This window comes from Bison bison, unplaced genomic scaffold, assembly GCF_000754665.1.
Source record: "Bison bison bison isolate TAMUID 2011002044 unplaced genomic scaffold, Bison_UMD1.0 scf7180017864372, whole genome shotgun sequence".
Classification (NCBI taxonomy): Eukaryota; Metazoa; Chordata; class Mammalia; order Artiodactyla; family Bovidae; genus Bison; species Bison bison.
In genome coordinates this window covers 1,688,083-1,694,372 of record NW_011494944.1, presented here as the reverse complement: position 1 = coordinate 1,694,372, position 6,290 = coordinate 1,688,083, and positions in this window count along the sequence as shown.

Here is a 6,290-nt window from a genome sequence, read left to right as displayed (position 1 = left end):
AAGACTTCTTGGGATTCAGGATGGTCAACATCCGCCTGAGAAGGTGCGCTGGTTGTACACCCAGAAAACTAAGGGGCAGGGACAGGGGTGGCAATAAGTCGCAGCAACCGTGCTTGCCAAACACTTGGTCATATAAGCCAGATCAAGGAACTATCTGAAAATGAACTGACACTACACTGTCCACAAAAACACGAGAGGAAGTCCTAGATATATTTTTACTATCATTCTTTAATTTTTTAATTTTTTTTTCATTTTTAAGTCCTCTATTACCTCTTTAATTTTCATTTTTATAACCTACTATTACTTTGCAAAAAAAAAATGAAACCCTATTTTTTAAAGCAAACTTCATATATATATATATATTTTTATGATTTTTGTGACTTTTTTTTCTTTAATATTGAATTTTTGAAAATCCAACCTCTACTCTAGATTTTTAATCTTTGCTTTTTGGTATTTGTTATCAATTTTGTACCTTTGAGAACCCAATCTTCAGTAACCAGTTTTACTTGGGTGTGAGATTACTGGCTTGACCACTCTCTCCCCCTTTGGACTCTCCTTTTTCTCCACCAGGTTGCCTCTAGCTCCTCCCTCCCTCTTTGTGTGTGAATCTCTTTGTGTGTTCCGTGTGGTGGAGAACACTTAGGGAACTGATTACTGGCTGGATCTGTCTCTCTCCTTTTGATTCCCCTCTTTATCCTCCTGGCCAACTTTGTCTCCTTCCTCCCTCTTCTCTTCATAACTCCATGAACATCTCTAAGTGGTCCAGACTGAGGAGCACACATAAGGAAGTGATTACTGGCTAGCTTGCTCTCTCCTCTTTTGATTCCACCTCATCTCATCCTGGTCACCTCTATCTCCCTCCTCCCTCTTCTCTTCTCCATGTAACTCTATCAACCTCTCTGGGTGTCCCTCACTGTGGAGAAACTTTTCATCTTTAACTTATATGTTTTATCAACAGTGCTGTATAGATGGAGAAGTCTTGAGGCGTATGTAAAAATAAGACTGAAAACCAGAAGCAGGAGGCTTAAATCCAAATCCTGAGAATACCAGAGAACTCCTGACTCCAGGGAACATTAATCAACAGGAGCTCATCAAACGCCTCCATACCTAAACTGAAACCAAGCACCACACAAGGGCCAACAAGTTCCAGAGCAAGACATACCATGCAAATTCTCCAGCAACACAGGAACAGAGCCCTGAGCTTCAATATACAGGCTGCCCAAAGTCACTCCAAACCCACTGACATCTCATAACTCATCACTGGACACTTCATTGCACTCCAGAGAGAAGAAATCCAGCTCCATCTACCAGAACACTGACACAAGCTTCCCTAACCAGGAAACGTTGACAAGCCACCTGTATAACCCCACTCATAGTGAGGAAACTCCACAATAAAGAGAACTCCACAAATTGCCAGTATACAGAAAGGCCACCCCAAACACAGCAATATAAACAAGATGAAGAAACAGAGGAATACCCAGAAGGTAAAGGAGCAAGATAAATGCCCACCAAACCAAACAAAAGAGGAAGAGATAGGGAATCTACCTGATAAAGAATTCCAAATAATGATAGTGAAAATGATCCAAAATCTTGAAAACAAATGGAATCACAGAAAAGTAGCCTGGAGACAAGGATTGAGAAAATGCAAGAAAGGTTTAACAAAGACCTAGAAGAAATTAAAAAGAGTCAATATATAATGAATAATGCACTAAATGATATCAAAAATGCTCTGGAGGGAACAAATAGTAGAATAACGGAGGCAGAAGATGGGATTAGTGAGGTAGAAGATAGAATGGTATAAATAAATGAATCAGAGAGGAAAAAAGAAAAACGAATTAAAAGAAATGAGGACAATCTCAGAGACCTCTGGGACAATGTTAACACCCCAACATTCAAATCATAGGAGTCCCAGAAGAAGAAGACAAAAAGAAAGACCATGAGAAAATACTTGAGGAGATAATGGGGAAGGAAATAATCACCCAAGCCCAAGAAACCCAGAGAGTCTCAAAAAGGATAAATCCAAGGTGAAACACCCCAAGACACATATTAATCAAATTAAAAAAGATCAAACACAAAGAACAAATATTAAAAGCAGCAAGGGAAAAACAACAAATAACACACAAGGAGATTCCCATAAGGATAAGAGCTGATCTTTCAATAGAAACTCTTCTGGTCAGGAGGCAATGGTAGGACATACTTAAAGTGATGAAAGAAAATAACCTACAGCCCAGATTACTGTACCCAGCAAGGATCTCATTTAAATATGAAGGAAAAATCAAAAGCTTTACAGACAAGCAAAAGCTGAGAGAATTCAGCACCACCAAACCAGCTCTCCAACAAATGCTAAAGGATCTTCTCTAGACAGGAAACATAAAAAAGGGTGTATAAACTCGAACCCAAAACAATAAAGTAAATGGCAATGGGATCATACTTATCAATAATTACCTTAAACATAAATAGGTTGAATGCCCCAACCAAAAGACAAAGACTGGCTGAATGGATACAAAAACAAGACCCCTATATATGTTGTCTACAAGAGACCCACCTCAAAACAAGGGACACATACAGACTGAAAAAGAAGGGCTGGAAAAAGAGATTCCACGCAAATAGAGACCAAAAGAAAGCAGGGGTAGCAATACTCATATCAGATAAAATAGACTTCAAAACAAAGGCTGTTTAAAGAGACAAAGAAGGACACTGCATAATGAACAAAGGATCAATCCAAGAAGAAGATATAACAATTATAAATATATATGCACCCAACATGGAGCACCACAATATGTAAGACAAATGCTAACACGTATGAAAGGGGAAATTAACAATAACACAATAATAGTGGGAGACTTTAATACCCCACTCACACCTATGGATGGATCAACTAAACAGAAAGTTAACAAGGAAACACAAACTTTAAACGATACAATAGACCAGTTAGACCTAATTGATATCTATAAGACATTTCACCCCAAAACAATGAATTTCACCTTTTTCTCAAGCGCACATGGAACCTTTTCCAGGATAGATCACATCCTGGGCCATACGTCTAGCCTTGGTAAATTCAAAAAAATTGAAATCATTCCAAGCATCTTTTCTGACCACAATACAGTAAGATTAGATCTCAATTATAGGAGAAAAACTATTAAAAATTCCAACATATGGAGGCTGAACAGCACGCTGCTGAATAACCAACAAATCACAGAAGAAATAAAAAAAGAAATTAAAATATGCATAAAAATGAATGAAAATGAAAACACAGCAACCCAAAACCTGCAGGACACTGTAAAAGCAGTGCTAAGGGGAAGGTTCATAGCAATACAGGCATACCTCAAGAAACAAGAAAAAAGTCAAATAAATAACCTAACTCTACACCTAAAGCAACTAGAAAAGGAGGAAATGATGAACCCCAGGGTTAGTAGAAGGAAAGAAATCTTAAAAATTAGGGCAAATAAATGCAAAAGAAATAAAAGAGACCACAGCAAAAATCAACAAAGCCAAAAGCTTGTTCATTGAGAGGATAAATAAAACTGACAAACCATTAGCTAGACTCATCAAGAAACAAAGGGAGAAAAATCAGATCAATAAAATTAGAAATGTAAATGGAGAGATCACAACAGACAACACAGAAATACAAAGGATCATAAGAGACTACTATCAGCAATTATATGCCAAAAAAATGGACAACTTGGAAGAAATGGACAAATTCTTAGAAAAGTACAACTTTCCAAAACTGAACCAGGAAGAAATAGAAAATCTTAACAGACCCATCACAAGCATGGAAATTGAAACTGTAATCAGAAATCTTCCAGCAAACAAAAGGCCAGGTCCAGACGGCTTCACAGCTGAATTCTACCAAAAATTTAGAGAAGAGCTAACACTGATCCTACTGAAACTCTTCCAGAAAATTGCAGAGGAAGGTAAACTTCCAAACTCATTCTATGAAGCCACAATCACCCTAATACCAAACCTGACAAAGTGAAGTCTCTCAGTCCTGTCTGACTCTTTGCGACCCCATGGACTGTAGCCTATTAGGCTCCTCCGTCCATGGGATTTTCCAGGCAAGAGTGCTGGAGCCGGTTGCCATTTCCTTCTCCAGGGGATCTTCCCAACCCAGGAATCGAACCCAGGTCTCCCGCATTGCAGGCAGACGCTTTACCATCTGAGCCACAGAAAAAGAAAACTACAGGCCATTATCATTGATGAACATAGTTGCAAAAATCCATAACAAAATTCTAGCAATCAGAATCCAACAACACATTAAAAAGATTATACACCATGACTAAGTGGGCTTTATCCCAGAGATCCAAGGATTCTTCAATACCTGCAAATCAATCAATGTAATACACCACATTAATACATTGAAAAATAAAAGCCATATGATTATCTCAATAGATGCAGAGAAAGCCTTTGATAAAATTCAACATCCACTTATGATAAGAACTCTCCAGAAAGCAGGAACAGAAGGAACATATCTCAGCATAATAAAAGCTATATGTGACAAACCCACAGCAAACATTATCCTCAATGGTGAAAAATTGAAAGCATTTCCCCTAAAGTCAGGAATAAGACAAGGGTGCCCACTCTCATCACTACTATTCAACATAGTTTTGGAAGTTTTGGCCACAGCAATCAGAGCAGAAAAAGAAATAAGAGGAATTCAAATTGGAAAAGAAGAAGTAAAACTCTCACTCTTTGCAGATGACATGATCCTCTACATAGAAAACCCTAAAGACTCCACTAGAAAATTACTATAGCTAATTTGTGGCAGGACATAAATCAACACGCAGAAATCCCTTGCATTCCTATACACTAATAATGAGAAAGTAGAAAGAGAAATTAAGGAAAGTGGCAGGACATAAAATCAACATGCAGAAATCCCTTGCATTCCTATACACTAATAATGAGAAAGTAGAAAGAGAAATTAAAGAAACAATTCCATTCACCATTGCAACAACAACAACAACAAAAATTATTAGGAATATATCTACCTAAAGAAACAAAAGACCTATATATAGAAAACTGTAAAACACTGGTGAAAGAAATCAAAGAGGACACTAATAGATGGAGAAATATACCGTGTTCATGGATTGGAAGAATCAATATAGTGAAAATGAGTATACTACCCAAAGCAATCTGTAGATTTAATGCAATCCCTATCAAGCTACTAACAGTATTTTTCACAGAGCTAAAACAAATAATTTCACCATTTGTATGGAAATACAAAAAATCTCGAATAGCCAAAGCAATCTTGAGAAAGAAGAATGGAACTGGAGGAATCAATCTGCCTGACTTCAGGCTCTACTACAAAGCCACAGTCATCAAGACAGTATGGTACTGGCACAGAGACAGAAATATAGAACAATGGAACAAAACAGAAAACCCAGGGATAAATCCATGCACCCATGACACCTTATCTTTGACAAAGGAGGCAAGAATATACAATGGAGAAAAGACTATCCCTTTACAAGTGCTTAAACTGGGAAATTGGTTGGAGAAAAAGTGGGAAAACAAGTGGGAAAATTCGTCAACCACTTGTAAAAGAATGAAACTAGAACACTTTCTAACACCATACACAAAAATAAACTCAAAATGGATTAAAGATCTAAACATAAGACCAGAAACTATAAAAATCCTAGAGGAGAACATTGGAGAAGGAAATGGCAATCCACTCCAGTGTTCTTGCCTGGAGAGTCCTGGGGATGGCGGAGCCTGGTGGACTGCCATCTATGAGGTCACACAGAGTTGGACACGACTGAAGTGACTTAGCAGTAGCAGAAGAGAACATAGGCAAAACACTCTCCGACATAAATCACAGCAGGATCCTCTATGACGCACCTCCCAGAATATTGGAAATAAAAGCAAAATAAACAAATGGGACCTAATTAAACTTAAAGCTTTTGCACAATAAAGGAAACTATAAGCAAGGTGAAAAGATAGCCTTCAGAATGGGAGAAAATAATAGCAAATGAAGCAACTGACAAACAACTCATCTCAAAAATATACAAGCAACACCTGCAGCTCAATTCCAGAAAAATAAACGACCCAATCAAAAAATGGGCCAAAGAACTAAACAGACATTTCTCCAAAGAAGACATACAGATGGCTAAGAAACACATGAAAAGATGCTCAACATCACTCATTATCAGAGAAATGTGAATCAAAACCACAATGAGGTACCATTTCACACCAGTCAGAATGGCTGCTATCCAAAAGTCTACAAGCAATAAATGCTGGAGAGGGTGTGGAGAAAAGGGAACCCTCTTACACTGTTGGTGGGAATGCAAACTAGTAGA